At 43.9% G+C, this 17148-nt stretch overlaps 1 protein-coding gene across 2 annotated transcripts in view; it reads left to right on the forward strand.

Moving 5' to 3' along the window:
• LOC126457637 (protein FAM43A) overlaps nucleotides 1-17148 on the forward strand; it is a 624174-nt gene that overhangs the window by 418503 nt on the left and 188523 nt on the right. The window lies entirely within an intron of this gene.

Here is a 17148-nt window from a genome sequence, read left to right on the forward strand (position 1 = left end):
AGCGTAGGAACACTGTAAGAAAAATCTTATCACAGGCGGATCAAAGCTGCTACTTCTTTCATTAACAAAAATGAAGATATATGTTTTTACAAAGTAGCTGCAAGATACGACGATATCATACGTTTATTGCCCTGAAATGTGTGTTCCTGTAATACGTCGCTGTAAAGATCGTGTGCAGGAGAAACTCCCCGCAGCGCTTGAAGTTAAATGCGCTTGAAGTAAATATCGTATCTGTAAATGTGTTCATTTTTTCCCCGATACGGTGAGACATTAGACGAGGCATAACAGTGTACACCTCGCACCTCAGAAAGCACATACCGCGCGAGTAAACGTAAGAATGTAAAAAAACAAAGTTGTGCGAATGGCACTCTCTTCGTAAAGTGTTATGTTTAGTGCAGTGTAACGTAGTTAGTAGGTGAGTGCTAACTAAAATGATTTTCTCGCTGATATGTAGCCTCATTCTCCTATAGTCACAGGCCTTCATAGCACTGCTGCACAACAGTAAAATGAGAAAATGAAGCCGTGAGAGGAAGTGGGTGTACTGAGCAGCGCAACCAGTACTTTAATGTTAAAACTCGCAAGTCATAGCAATAAAGTTTGTTACACACGCCGTGATTTACGTGAGTCTGAGAAGAAATTATTGCTGACTAAGAGCAGAATTGAGAACGTTACGATATCTCAGGCACAAACAGAGAATTGAGGACATACAGTGGCAGTCCTTCGAGCGCTGTGATCGGACAATATATAACAGGGATGAAATTTCTCAGCAACCTGGTAGAATAGAAACAATGAATAGAAAAAAAAGTCACGCAACTGGTAGACAAAAGACGGCGCCTCATCTGAGCCAAAGCTGCAGAAGTGCACGACAGCTGCATCTGAGAAAAAAGGAGCAGCGACTCAGTGTTGTGTAGAGAGAGGCGCAATTGTGTTGTACCATTCAGGATCTAGCACAGATCGAAGTGAAGAATAGAGCCATTTCTAGAGTCAGACACGTTTCTACGTACAGATGTAAGCTAAAAGAAAAAAAAGGCGACTTAACTGGCTTGCACATTGTCGGTAACTGAGCTACTGTAGTGGCTTCGAGACTGAATTGTCTGCCTCGTAAATATTGCAAGTAATGCTGCTTACTCCGTGTAAACAAGCCGTCCATCTCCGTCTTCTGTGCGTAAAGAGCTCACGAATATATTTGTTCCCATAGTTATAATTGGAGACAGGAATTCAATTTTTTGACTTAGGAGCGAATTGACTCAATTCTTTATGCCCTTGATTCGTATTGTGGAGCACCAAACATCAAAACCTCTTCCGGATATCCAGATTTGTTTCTCCCTTAATAACTTTACCAGACGCTGTTCGGAATGAGTGGAAGTACCCTCTTAGTTACCTACAACAACTGAGTGTCGCGGGCTCATTACGTCGCATTTTCTTTTTATTAGCTGTAAATATTTGTACTGCAGTTTCATCATTTAGCTATTCTCCTAGCATCATATTTTTCTCCTTTAAATGATAAGCACAAAGTATTTATATTGATTTAATATCTAAATTGATTATTAAAAATATTCATGCATTAATACCTGAGCCGAATCTCTCTGACTCGTTTCATATAGTTCCCCCCCCCCCCCCCCTTCTTCCTCTAAATTTCATTGTTCACGGTATATTTCTGCAATGCAGTGCTCCATTGTTGAATGATATCTGGTAGCTACAAAACATATTAGTTATACAACATACCTGAGAGAAAATTGACAGATGAAGTAATTTTTCCAGTATTGGAAGAATCTCAAAATCTCACAGATTTCAGTGATGAACATTCGAATGACATACCAAATGATGAAGGTAGAGACGGAGAAGACGATCACGTAAGCGTTCTCAGTGAAGTAAGTGGTGTACATGACTTATCGGATACTTTAAACCTAGAAGATGAAGATGATACCAATAATACTGAAAGTAGTGAACATGTATTTCTGGGGAAAAATGTATTTGTATGGAATAAAATTCCACTTGAGGAAACAAAAGTTAGGAAACCTAACAAATAAAATCTCAAATTCATACATTCAAGCTTCCTCCTTTGAAAATCATTGTAACAGCTACAGACGAATCCGAGCTATACATTTCTTCTGATATTGAAGAATAAATTGTACTGTTTACGAAGCTGAAAGGGTGTATAAGAAAGAGAATTTTAAGAAGAGTCGGAGGCAATGTGATGGTGTAGAAAAAGCTGGTCATCCATAAATCAATTTGTTCAATGTAAGAGTAGCGTTGAGCAAGAAGGAAGATTCGTCAATATTTAGAGTCATAATGCGTCGTTAGAGATTTGAAGATCTTTTTTGTTTTTTTTTTTTTTTTTGTTTTAGCGGTTCGATGATAAAGTTGCAAGAAGTGTTCGAAGAGAGAGAAGTACATTTGCTGTGTTCATACATTTGGGAGGACATAAATCATAATATTGGGAAATATTATCAACGGTAGGAAAATTTGATGATCCGTGAACAGTTACTCCCATTCCGTGGATTGTACGCATTTAGGTAGCGTATGAGTTCAAAACCTGATAAGTAGAAAATAGAGTTTTCTAGATATGAAACTCAAAAAATTTCTACCCTCTGAAGCAGCTACCATATCTTGGAAACCAGGGAAACGAAAGAGATAAAAAATATTGGTTTCCGTGTAGTCGCTCATCCAGCAACAGCCTATATCGGTAGCTTTCGAAATATCAAAGTGGACAATTTCTTCACATCCATGGCTCTGGCACATTTCCTGTTACAAAATGAGCTCATATTTGTAAGACCACTTCAACAAATTAAAACATCTATAGCTAGATAATTTTTGCCAAAGAAAAGGCAGGAGGAACATGCTACAGAACTTGCTTTCACTCGCAATCGTGCTGTGTCATAGTACCACAAAAAAGGGTAATACTGAAGATGCGTGTAAGCCTGCCGTAATAAAGTACTACTGTGAGACGATAGGTGGGTGTACTCATTGGATCATTTGGTGCCTACTTATTCCTGCAAAAGAAAAACAAGAAGAGAGCTCCTGGTAGTATTCATGAACCGAGTTGACGTATTTGATTTCTTTGAATAAAAACCTGACATATCACGTCAATAAGATGAAATGTAGGTGTCAGATTTTTCTTGCCGAACTCCCTGATGATTTGGTTCAATCACATATCAAAATAACGCCGAAACTAGGACTACGGAAACCTGTTCTTTATTGTATGGAAGATACTGTACATGAACCTCAAGACTCCAGAGCAGTTGTAAAATAAACTCCAGCTAAGAAGAAGCGTTGTTGCATGTGCAACCCTAACAAAGGAAGAATGAAGAACATTGTAGTAACTGCAGAGGAAACGTATGTGATGAGCATTCAACCTCTGTAGCGAAGTGCGAATGTTGCTGTCGGTACAAACAAGACACACAAACATAACTTCTTCAGGAATAATGTGTACCAACACGATATCAAAATTTATAACAGATACACAGGATCTTTCTTCCTTGGTTTATCAGTCAGAGAATTTTAGAAAAAGAAATAAAAATTTTGTTACTTAACCACATTAAATATTTGCATATATTATTCACAAAATCTTTCTGAAATAGTATTTTTTTGTTATTATCTTAGCGGAGAAAGAATATTATGAAGGAGAAACATGTCTCACAGACGCGCATAAGGTGTCGACCGCGAAAAAATAGCTTAGGTATGCTAGGGTATGGTTTTCCGTGATGCGCCTCAAAGCCTTGGAGCAAATGCCAGAATGGTTCCTTTGAAAAGAGTTCCTTGTCGTATCCGACCTTATGTTCTGTTTCTGATGACTTTTTGGTTGATAGGTCTTTATTCCCTAAGCTTCCTTTCTTCTTCCGGAAGGGATTTTAGACAAATATGAGAACGGTTCCAGCACATCACATCACAGTACAGCCAATTTCTCCTTTTCTTTCACTGTTCATGATTGTAGGACGGGCAATTAAGCTTCCATTTAAAAAAAATACGTCTGCCGACCGATACAAAATAATGAACTATATTTCGCTCGTTTCCAATACGTACGTCGTACTGTTGTTGTGGAACTACATACAGTGCTTTTCTTTTAATTCAAGCAGTTTTCTGCACACTAAATGAATAGCACATTTTGACTTTGTTTTGTAGTATGTAGCTTCACATATTACACTTTTCGTTGTTTAGGAATAACCTAGTTTTATTTGTAATGTTTTCTTTCTATTAGAATTAAGCTCTTCGTTCTTAGTTTTTATTCTGTAATTAGATAGTAACAGACTGTTTCTATTGATTTCAGGTAAGCTCGTGCAGCGCTTTCTGATGACAACGATCTGCCACCAGCTTTGCAAGCTGAGGTAGCCACTTACGAATGGACGAATAAACACGTGAGTAGCTACTACAATACCGAAGCGCTTGTGCGACGGTGCTGTCGGCGCGCTAACTTCTGTAAGCAAAGAGAGAGTCGCGGAGGTGGACATTGAATAGGAGGGGCAGGAGAATTGCATTACAGACAGTACAGATATTACAATCTCGCTGAGGAAAAAAATGGTTCAAATGGCTCTGAGCACTATGGGACTCAACTTCAGAGGTCATCAGTCCGCTAGAACTTAGAACTACTTAAACCTAACTAACCCAAGGACATCACACACATCCATGCCCGAGGCAGGATTCGAACCTGCGACCGTAGCGGTCACGCGGTTCCAAACTGAAGCGCCTAGAACCGCACGGCCACACCGGCCGGCGACAGGAGTGTCTTAAGAGATTACAATACGGATCTTATTTCCTGTTACTGCAACTTCTAAAACAGGGAAATTGGTATCAGAGCATTTGACAGAACTTTTGACAGTTGCTTCTTTGTGCACTAAATAGCTACGATACTGTTCAGTCATAGCGTTGAAACGACAAATGGCTTCAATACAGCAAACGTTTTAAACACTTCTTCATAACATTTGCAACTTACTGCACAATGTGCCGGAAGGAGGAACAGTTGGCAGGGGGTGAGGGGGGGGGGGGTGGAAGGTAAAAACCTTGTAAATGACGTTATGGTCGTCTTTTGATACTAAAATTATTTATTTTTACAACTCACTATTACAGGTTCGGTCGTGTGCCCATTATCGACAGAAAGTAACTATGCTTTAGCATATGTCAAAACCAAAAAATCATCTGGCATACGTGTATATCATCGTCAATTCGGAAGTTGTCTTTAATTCCACCGTTTTAACGTTATCTTCACGAATCACATCAAATCACTACTTACGTGCACTGCATACAATGGATGTGATAACATGCATATATGTGATGATTTTTAGGATCTGATATGTGATAAAGCACAATTATGTCCACTTGATAATGTCTCTATGGCCGAAACAACGTTAGTGAATTGCACAAATAAATAATTGTGCTGTCGAAAGTTGACGCTGATGTTACTTACAACATTTTACATAAATGTGAAACGCACCTACGAGGAGTTAATCTGAGGGAAACACGTTAATGATCCTCACTTCTTTCTCATTCTTCTGATCCTTCTAATTCTTAATTCACTTCTTTTACTTTATAGTGAACATCATTTTAAGTGCGTAGAAGTGAAAAAAACATTGGCAGCTCTTCAGGAACAGAAATCTTTAACTTCAGTCGTGATTTCTTACGTTTAAATGGTTCGGACGTGTCCTTGTATGTTATCTTACTGTGGAGTATCCCGGACGAGCCCCCTTAGGTCTTACATTTGACAGGAAACTTAGTTGGTCTCCACATGTGTCATATTTGGCTGCCCGTTGTACCCGTTCTCTAAATGTCCTCCGTGTTCTCAGTGGTATGTCGTGGGGAGCGGATCGAACCGTCCTGCTTCGTCTATATCGGTCGATCGTCCGCTCCAAGCTGGATTATGGGAGCTTCGTATACTCCTCTGCACGGCCATCCATCTTACGCCGCCTCAACTCCATACAACATCGGGGTTTACGACTTGCGATCGGAGCGTTTTATACTAGTCCCGTCGAGAGTCTTCATGCTGACGCTGGTGAGTTGCCACTCACCTACCGGCGTGATATACTGCTTTGTCGGTATGCCTGTCGGCTACTGGCAATGCCCGACCACCCGTCTTATCGTTCCTTTTTTGATGACTCTCTCGACAGTCAATACGGGTTGTATGTCTCTGCCCTGCTACCCCCTGGAGTTCGCTTTCGTCGCCTCCTTCAACACCTAAATTTTTCACTCCCTGCAACCTTTCGAGTGGGCGAGAGCCACACGCCACCTTGGCTCCAGGCTCAGGTTCGCGTCCACCTTGACCTCTGCTCGCTCCCGAAGGAGGTTACCCCCGGTTCAGTCTACCACTCCCGTTTTATCGAACTTCGTTCGAAGTTCATGAATATGACCTTCATTTATACAGATGGCTCTAAGACCAATGACGGGGTTGGTTGTTCCTTTATTGTCGGGGCACAAAGTTTCAAATACCGGCTCCATGGCCTTTGTTCGGTCTTCACAGCTGAGCTCTTTGCCCTCTACCAGGCTGTCCTTTACACCTACCGCCACCGACATTCTGCATATGTCATCTGCTCCGATTCCCTGAGCGCTATCCAGAGCCTCAGTGATCCGTACCCGGTTCACCCTTTCGTGCACCGGATCCAACGCTCTCTTCAGCAGCTGGTGGACGTCGGTTCTCCGGTTAGCTTTATGTGGGTTCCTGGCCATGTCGGTATCCCTGGGAACGAAGCTGCAGATGCCGCGGCCAAGGCTGCGGTCCTCCAGCCTCGGACAGCATCTTGTTGTGTCCCTTCGTCAGATTGCAGCAGAGTAATTTGTCGGCGCATTTTATCGCAGTGGCATGCCGATTGGGCTGCACTTACCGACAACAAACTTCGGGCCCTGAAACCTCTTCCCGTGGCTTGGACGTCCTCCTCACGCCCTTCTCGGCGGGAGGAGGTCGTTTTGGCCCGGTTACGAATTGGCCACTGCCGGTTCAGCCATCGCCATCTACTGACTGCTGCGCCGGCGCCGTTCTGCCCCTGTGGGCAATTGCTGACAGTCTGCCATATTTTAACGGTCTGTCCAGATTTTAACACCCTGCGTCTTGATCTTGGCCTGCCGTGTACTGTAGAAGCCATTTTAGCGGATGACCCACGAGCTGCTGCTCGCGTTCTTCATTTTATCAATTTGACAACCCTCTCAATGGACATTTGATTCTGCTGTTTTCCTTTTTTAATCGTATGCCTGTCAGTCTGTCTTTTATCGTGTTTTCCGTTTCGTTGCTGTTTTAAACTTGTGACTCGCCGTGCATTCCTCACGTAGTCTGGGCGCTAATGACCGTTGAAATTGTGCGCCCTAAAACCACAAAAAAAAAAAGAAAAAAAATTACTGTGGAGTTCGCACTTGAACTTCCTTGCTCCCGGAGGCGTGGCTAAAAGGACAAACATTGTACCGGATGTAGCCTGAGGGCGCAAAAACTGCATAGTCGGGAGAAACGAAATAGATTGTCATACTACTTGAAGCCTTCTTTGTTCATGCCGTTCAGTACAAATATCATCCTACCGTAGAATCATGATCCATTTATCGCGAAATTACGAAACGCTAGCTCGCTTAAGGATTTAATAAAAGTATAATATTAAATTGTTTCTCGAATCTTCTTTCACCATTCTATGAACTTCCGACAGAGTTCCAAAATACGTTTAACTCTCACATCAACTGACTGTTTCGTCGGTTCTAGGTAGAATATTTTATACATTATAAGTAAAAAACGCGCGATAAGGTGTAATATTCTACAGTATTTGTTATTTTACACACAGGTTTTAGACTGTTCGGCCATGGTCAGATTGAAAATAAATGTGTGTGGCTGTGAAATTTATGTGGGATCAAACACATATTTCGAAATAGTGTAGCCGTATAGTATCTCAATTGGTTTCAAAGAATCACAATGCCAATATTTAACTTAGGAATAAAACGAGAGGGACTATTCGGTAAAAATACAACTTTAGTTAAATAATTGACTCATTTTAGTCTAAATCAACCATTAACAGTTGTCATTTATGAAAACCAACTAAGGTACTCTGCAGTTGCACTACTCTAAAAGTGTCGATCGTATACTGATTTCAAAGCCACGCCTACCTATCTATCTATCTATGTACCTACGATAGCTTAGCAGCCGAAAGCTGGCTTTCAAAATAATAAATATTTCCGAATATTAAAAGATTGACGTGTGCCTTTTCATTCATAAAATTTAATTTTTCCGGTTTTAATATCTGCTGCTCATTATATAAAACACAGAGGAAACTGGAAACGGTGTTCAAAGTATGGGAGACACAAAGGAATTTGCTTCGTCGGGAAAAAAAGTAAAAAAAAAAGACGACAATGTTTCTATCGTGCAGAGGCGTTGTTCGGTCTTATCTAGACGACAAAAATGGAATACGATTCCGTAAGAGGCTATTACGAATCAGGCAGTATCCGCAGGGATTTATCTCTTGTTTAAGATGCAACTGCGAATTGTACGAGAAGAGGGAGTTTGTCTTGGGCGATCCATTGCAGGAATTAACAACCATGAGGTCTTCAAAAATAAAAAATAAATACTTTTGCTACTGCTGGAAGCAAGTGCACAAAGTAATAAATGTAGTCGAATCAATGAAAACTGGAAAATTTTCGACAAGTAGCTAAATTTAGAAATAATTCGGAGAAAAAACATGTTTAACAGTTCCGCAAAAAGTGACAGGAGTAACAGGTTGCATGACAAAAAAGGACTAAGGACCAAAAATGCATATAAATAATTGTTTCGCAGCTGACTGAATACTGTCCCGAAGTGGTGAGTCATCTGTACTGTTCAGGTACAACATTCAATATAGTTAAATTTATGCGAGAGTGCAAATGTCAGATTTATATCTAAACAGCACAGATACCCCGTTTTCCTCTGTTTTACCGTCAGTGACCTTGGTTGGCAAAATAAATAGGCAAAAGTTTGAGACAAGGCGTTTCTTGAGACTCGTTTGCTTCTCATAATGAAGATACATTCATCAACCAGAACATTATGGCCACCTACCTAATAGCCAATTTGTTCAGCTTTGGCACAGATAACAGCGGCGACGTGTCGTGACATGGAACCAACGAAGCCTTAGTATGTCGCTGCAGGGAGTTGGTACCAGATCTACATACACAAGTCACCTGATTCCGGGCTGGGGGGCTATGAGCTCTGACGCCACGATCTATCACATCCCGAATGTGTTCGATCGGGTTCGCATCTGGCGAGTTTGGGCACCAGATCATCAATTGTAACTCGCCACTGTGAACCTCGAACCACTCCATCACACTCCTGTCTTGTGACATGGCGTATTATCATGCTGAAAAATGCCACTACCGTCGGGAAACACGATCATTATGAAAAGATGTACGATACACCTTGGTCGTCACGTTGCCTTGCACGAACTCCACTGGACCCAATGCCCACGTGAATGTTCCCCAGAGTATAGTGGAGCCACCGCCAGCTTATCTCCGTCGCGCAGTACAGGTGTCAATGAGCTGTTCCCCTGAAAGATGACGGATTAGCACCGTCCCATCGGCATGATGCAGAAGATATCGGGATTCATCAGAGCATGCAACGCTCCCACTGCGCCAGCGTCCAGTACCGATGATCAAGTGCCCATTTCAGTCGTAGTTGCCGATGTCGTGGTGTTGACATTGGCACATGCATAGGTCATCGGTTGCGGGTGTTCGGTGCAACGTATGTTTAGACACACTTGTACTCTGCCTAGCATTAAAGGCTGATGTTAGTTCTGCCACAGTTCGTCGCCTGTCACGTTCTACCAGTCAGCCAAGCCTATGAAGTCCGACAGGAGTGGTGTCCACCCAACCCTACGACGTTTGGATTTGGTTTCACCTTGATTTCGCCGCGTGTTGAAGACATTCAGCACTCCTCGAACACCACACAAGTCGTGCAGTATCCGCATTGTTCGTGCTGAGCCTCGGGGTGATCACAATTTGCTCTCGGTCAAACTCAAATTGACCCGCGGCTCTGGCCGGTGTGGCCGAGCGGTTCTAGGCGCTACAGTCTGGAACTGCGCGACCGCTATGGTCGCAGGTTCGAATCCTGCCTCGGGCATGGATGTGTGTGATGTCCTTAGGTTAGTTAGGTTTAAGTAGTTCTAAGTTCTAGGGGACCGATGACCTCAGCAGTTAAGTCCCATGGTGCTCAGAGCCATTTGAACCAATACCCGTGCCTTCCCTATTCTACACAAGGTCAGCATGCTCACTGATACTACATGCGCCGTGCGTGCGTCTGACTTGCACTCATGTCTCGCCGCTTGACGCTGCTATCGCCTGAACGGGTTTACATCGATAGTGGATCGGTGGATCCAATGTTTTGGCTGATCACTGTACATCTTTTTGCAATCGATATATTCTCTTAACGAATCATAACCCCTGGTAACTTTCGTCAGAGAACTAGTCGCCTTTCACAGAATCGTGTCGCTGTGCTACTAAACCAATCCTTGCGGCAATGAAAACGTATGCTTAGTTAAGATGGGAATGAGCAGTACCTACTAGGAAGTATTGTCGCTCCGCGTTCCATCGTCTTTTTGAAAATAGCGGTAACGCTCGGCCAGCAACGAAACGAATGCTACTGCTAAGAAAATGTATCCACGATCACGTACGAGCTCAAAGTCAGTGGAATGAAGTAAGTGAGAGTAAGAGCGCTCGGCACATGATGGTGATACGCATCGACGTCCCACTATACAAAAGCAAAGGCGTTTCAGGGCGCTGCGTGTGAAGACTGAGAGAAGAAGAAACTGGAGTTCATTCTAGGACTCTGTTTAGTATATGAGCAGAAACTACTGCGTACATTTCCAGACGTTGCTGCGCATTTCGCTGAGAGCACGCATAAACACACAACTCGAAAAATACATATAACATGCGTGCAAACCACATAAAGTTCGTACATTTGGCTACAAACAATATGTACGTCTGGATACACCCGAATGACATCGTCGTCACTTCTTGCGCATTGTTACTACTTTTTTAACATCTTAATTTTGCTTTAGCTTAAACAAGTATTATGCTGTTGTGGCAAACGAATCCACGATGTTAGTCGAAATACCTGCTCTACAGACAAGTAAGCAGCAGTTTAAAAAAAAATCTACAAATTGTGTGGAATTTGCCATTAATCAACGTTCCAGATCAAGTAGAATATACTGAACATAATAAAACTATAGAGATAATTGGATCCTTGGTAACTGATACCGATGAAAAGTAGCAGCGTTTGATATGTCTCCTGCCCATCTGTTCTTTTATTATTACTTTTTTACAGTACGCCATTTTTCTCTTGCAGATTAGACCGATAGGAAATTTTAACCGAAGTAAATTTGTTACTTGATAAATTAATGGTGGACTTAATTCCACAATAATCCAAAGAGAGTTCTGTTTGTTTTCAGTGGAATTCCTTTACTGTCGGTGTTCGCACTAATTGGTGGATCTGATTTCGTCGCAGTGTGTTGCAGTACGAGATAAGGTTGACGAAGGAAAAACTTCGTTACATTGTAGATACTGGGCCAAGTAAAGCAACAAAATTCTACTCCTACTGTTATGGCGTATAAAGACATTCCGTTTTTGGTGTTACAGTTTCGCATCTTTTCAATTTCGAAGAAGCTACGGCCGGTGGTTCTCATTATAGCCACACAACAACTGAATCAGTAGTTGAAATGAGAGAGAGAGAGAGAGAGAGAGAGAGAGAGAGAGAGAGAGAGAGAGAAAGCGCACCGTCAGATGGAGCGCTCTCCTCTATTTTCTGCTCGCAGCAACACGCGATGCGCAGCGACACGCGACCAGGTTGCGTTCGTCGATACTACACCTCACACAGCCCCTCACTCGATGTTGGTTTATCGACCTTAATGAGAAAATAAATGTTAGCGCCCTAAGAGTGATGCAAGCCAGTCTCAGTCGACACAAGAAAAGTAGGACGCTCAGTTATCCTGCGACTGCTACGAAAACTACCACTGCTGATATGAATTTGGAGCAAAATGAGCCGCTGCGTGAATGTAATGTTCCCGCGTTAGTGGACGATAGAGAAGTAGGTCAGTGCTCTGGCCTGCGAATCGACAGAACACTGCCGGTGTTCCCCTAAGGAGTTACTTGAAAATGGCTCTGAGCACCATGCGACTTAACTTCTGAGGTCATGAGTCGCCTAGAACATAGAAGTAATTAAACCTAACTGACCTAAGGACATCACACACATCCACGCCCGAGGCAGGATTCGAACCTGCGACCGTAGCGGTCACGCGGTTCCAGACTGAAGCGCCTAGAACCGCACGGCCACTCCGCCCGGCAAGGAGTTACTTGACGGACAGTCCGCAGAGGAAGTTCGCATTAGAATAAAATGATGCTATGTAAAATGTTTCATTTCCTTTGCGAAAGCGCGCACGTGAAAATTATAAGCTCTGATATTTCTTCCTGCAGCTGTTTTTTTTTTTCTAATCGAAGGGCAAAACTTCCATTGCAGTAACTTTCTCATAATACTCAACGACTGCTATATACTGTCCAGTCATAGTAATGTGACCACCTGTCAAAAGCTTGAATAACCACTGCCTACAGCACGGACCGCTTCAAAATGTGTGGGAAGAGTGTCACTGAGATTCCGGAAGGTACCGGCAGGGATGTGGAGCCACGTAGACTCCACTGCCTGGCCAGCTGCGCTAGGCTTCTCGGTTGCGGAAGCATGGTGCGAACAGCCCGATCGAGGTGGTCCGTAGATTGTCGATTGGGTTTAAACCGGAGAGTTTGGCTGCGCGGCGAGTACGGGAAACTCATCCTCGTGCTACGCAAGATCATTGCGAGATGTGTGACACGTTGCCTTGTCTTGCTGGTAGATGTCATTGAGCCAAAGAAAAACGAACAGCATGTAGCGGTGCAAATGGTCCCCAAGGACATATACATACTTGTGTTGATCCATTGTGCCTTCCACAACGACGAGATCACCGAGGGAATGCCACGAAAGCATTCCCCAGAACATAACGCTCCTGGAGCTATCCAACGATTGTTACAAGGTGTTTGCTTTTAGTTGTTTCACGCCGTACGCGCCAACAACCACCTGTCCGATAGAGCATAAAATGTGATTCATGTGTAAAGGCCACCTGTCGCCACTCTGTAGACGTTCAGTTTTGGTTCTGGCGTGCAAATTACCGCCTTCGTCACCTGTGAACAGTAGTCACCATGGGTGCAGGAACCAGGCACCTGCTGTGACGTTAAACGAACCGTTTCCAGGAGACACTGTAGGTAGCCCCCTTGGTTAATCTGAGTAGTCAGTTGCTCGACAGTTACACGTCTATTCGCCTGTACAGTTCTACGCAGCCGTAGTTCACCCCATGGCACACCACAGTTGCCTAAGTGCCGGTTTTGGCATACACGGTGTACTTTAACCGCAGCGGCACGCAAACAATTCGAGAACAGCCGTTTAAGATATGCTTCAACCCTTGGCCTGAAGGCTAATGACCATACCCTTTCGGATTTGGGATAAATCGCCCCGTTCGCGCACTACGAGTCCTACTGCACTGTTTTCAGCGTGCACCCTAAGCGCTTTATTTACCCTCCACACCTGCCGCCTGTCAGTGATTAGTGTACGTTGACGTCGAACATAGGCGGTAGTCGCATCAAAGTGACTGGACTGTGCGTTATATTGTTACTCACGTAAGCCTAGTACACATTGGTAGACCTACTGCCGGATTTTTCTTTTCTCGAGAGACTTGTCTAGCCATGTGCTTGTAAATGCGTCACCGAGCCCTGTGGATGGACTCGCATTCGGCAGGACGACGGTTCACTTCCGTGTCGACCATGCAGGTGTAGGTTTGGTGTGATTTCCCAAAATCGTTCCAGGTAAATGTTGGGATGGGTCCTTTCAAAAAGGAACGACCGACTCCCTTCCGCCGGCCGTTGTGGCCGAGCGGTTCTAGGCTCTTCACTCCGGAACCGCGCTGCTGCTGCGGTCGCATGTTCGAATCCTGCCTCGGGCATGGATGTGTGTGATGTACTTAGGTTAGTTAGGTTTAAATAGTTCTAAGCCTAGGAGACTGATGACCTCAGATCTTAGGTCCCATAGTGCTCAGAGCCATTTGAACCATTTGATTTCCTTCCTCTTCCGTGGATCATCCCGAACTTATGCTGTATCTCTAATGACCTCTATGGTGACGCGACGTTAAACTCTTATCTTCCTTCCTTCTAGATTTGTTTAAAGATATGTGTCGGACTCGTGTTCTGATGTTAGACAAAAAAAAAATGTGGCTCTGTGATTACTTGTTCAAAATGGGCAACTGGTACAACCCTGTATATATGTCGCACTAAATTCCGTAAGTGTGGTCGATTTGAGAACGATATGTCAGTCTCTTGGACGATTCCGATTACTTCCGCCGAGCGTTAGCGTATTTTATCTCTCTTTAATTACTTGATCTTGATTGTAAAGGTCTTGAAACGGAGAAATGTTAAAATTTATGGAAGACTGTCATGCGGCTGTTTGTGTCTGTGGCGTAATGAGTTCTGAAAAAAAAAAAAAACGCATGGAAAGAAGTTGCATTCGAATCATTCGCAACGCAGCATTACGTGATAGTGGTAGAGATTCAACAATAAATTCGTAACTTAGAAACATCATTTCACAGGGGGCACCAAAAGAGATAAACTTCTTACGCTTCTTAAAAAGCCAATTGGTTCGCAAGTGATTTTTTTCCCTTTGTTACTGCTATCTGCTTAAGAATCAAAAAGCAACCGGTACGCTAATTTTGTCGACACACAAATGGGAAGGAATGAGCACCATTTTACAGGAAACGCGGGTTTTCGTTCAAAGCCAGTGGCTAGGAGACACTCACTCCGCACTGAACAAAGTGAACCGTAATGGAAAAGCAAAAACTGGCGTGGACTCTTCAGACATTCCCAGCACTGTCTGGAGGCATTGCCTCCACCCCACAGATGCATATGCTCTCATCCTCTATTGTAAGGGAACACAAAGAAGCCCTGATGTTTGATACAATAAAAGCTTCCACCCGTGCGGCACCTTATAGCGATATGAGTGATATGCATTAAGGTGATAAGTCACGGGACACCTCCTATTATCGTGTCAAACCTCCTTTTGCCTGGCGTAGTGCAGCAACGCGTCGTGGCGTGGACTCAAGTCGTTGGAAGACTCCTGCAGAAATATTGAGCCATGCTGCCTCTATAACCATCAATAATTGCGAAAGAGTTGCTGGTGCAGGATTTTGTGCACGAACTGACCTCTCGATTGTGTGCCATAAACCTTCGATGGGTTTCATGTCGGGCGATCTAGGTGGTTAGATTATTCACTCGAACTTCCAGAATGTTTTTCAAACCAGTTGCGGACAGTCGTGGCCCTGTGACGTGGTGCATCGTTGTTTGGGAACGTGAAGTCCCTGAATGGCTGAAATTGGTCTCAAAGTAGCCGAACGTAATCATTTCCCGTCAATGATCGGTTGAGTTCGACAAGGAGACCCAGAGCATTCCATCTAGACACAGTCCACGCCGCTGCGCAGCCATCACCAGCCTACACAGTGCCGTGTTGACAACTTGGGTCCATAGCTTCGTGGGGTCTGCGCCACACTAGAGCCCTACCATCGGCTCTCACCCACTGAAATCGGGACTCGTGTTAGCAGGCCACAGTTTTCCAGGCGTCTAGGGTCCAACAGGTATGGCCATGAGCCCACGAGAGGCGCTGTTAGCAAAGGCACTCGCGTTGGTGGTCTGCTGCTAAAGCCATTAACGCCAGATTTCACCGCACTGTCCTACCGGATACGTTCGTCGTGTGACACATCGATTTCGGTAGCTACTGGGCGCAGTGTTTGAGCCTTGGCGCTCAGTACGAGGAGACACTTCCATTCGCCAAGGAGATCTTTGCGAGAAATGCGAGAGATTGAGTAGAGAAACTAACCGCGAGAGGTCTGGGTTGCGGCGCGGAGACGCGTACGGGCGGCGAACGCGAGATAACAGTTTGGAGATGTGCTGTTGGCGCGGGCAGGGTGTGGAAAAAAAAGCCCGTAGTTAGGCTGATCCTGCTGCTGCTGCTTTGCTTTCGCTGAGGTGGTCCGTGGAGCTTTGGTGGCCTCGTGTCCATTGATACCACTGTGTGCGCTGCCTGATCGGACCAATTCCGGTGATTGAGACCGGTCAGCCTTGCTGCGCTTCGGACAGATCTGAGAGTAACGAATCTTCGTAAAACGGCGAGTTGGATCGCAAGTTGGTTGTGTGTGTGTGTGTCATAAATAGAGCTTAATGCCTGGAACTGCATACGCTGGTTAAAGGTGTCACAATTGTTGTAGACTCTAGCATACTTTTGGGTGTGACGTTGTGGTACAGCTCGGTTAGCTGAATTACGCAGGATAATCTGTTAAGATACAGAACTGTAAATGCTTCATTCCCGTGTCGTGCTTGCTGTCACTACCTACACTGAACCTCATCAGTGCAGACTGGCAGTAACTTGGTACACTCAGGTTTCGTTCTTTTCAGAGAACGGAGTTTAAGCTCATATGCCAACCGCCCCTTTAAGCAATATAAGCTTTCGGTGTTGCCAGCTATTGCTCATTAGTAATGTTATAAACTCAATCTGCCTTAGTGCAACACTCCTCGGGTAATGTAATTCGTCGCCTTTCCCTCCATATTGCTAGGCAAGCAGTTCAAGTTGTTTATGGCGGTCCAAATGGTCTGGGCCGATCAGTTGATGGAGAAAGGAAACTGCCCAACTCAGTAACTGTATTAATAATATTGCTGTGACAAAGGAGAACGGGCTGCCGCCTTGGCCATGGATTATGTACGAAGCTGTGAATATAACAGTGTTAAGGTTATTATGTTTAAAGTGTTCTGTTAACGTGCGTCGCTGAATTAGCTTACCACTTGGCAGTTGAACTATATTTAAGTATGTGGCTAACAATATTCTCTTACATACTGTGCGAGTCTGCGACATTCCTTTAATCACGTTTTAATCTCTGTGAATTACTACTAGCCAGTTACTGAATATTGGTTTTACGATTTTAGTCAGTTGTTTGTCTTGAGAAATGATTGTTTTTGAAATGAAACGAATGACGTCTTATTTGTGTTGGTCTTCGTGATGTTATAATCGGCCACCTTCTTAACGTCAGTATTTTAACTTTTAGCACGAATTCAGGGAGTTGCAAGATGTAGATTGCCTTAATAACTGCTAAATATGGGAAGCAAACATCTCAC

The sequence above is a fragment of the Schistocerca serialis genome, chromosome 2 (assembly GCF_023864345.2).
Source record: "Schistocerca serialis cubense isolate TAMUIC-IGC-003099 chromosome 2, iqSchSeri2.2, whole genome shotgun sequence".
Classification (NCBI taxonomy): Eukaryota; Metazoa; Arthropoda; class Insecta; order Orthoptera; family Acrididae; genus Schistocerca; species Schistocerca serialis.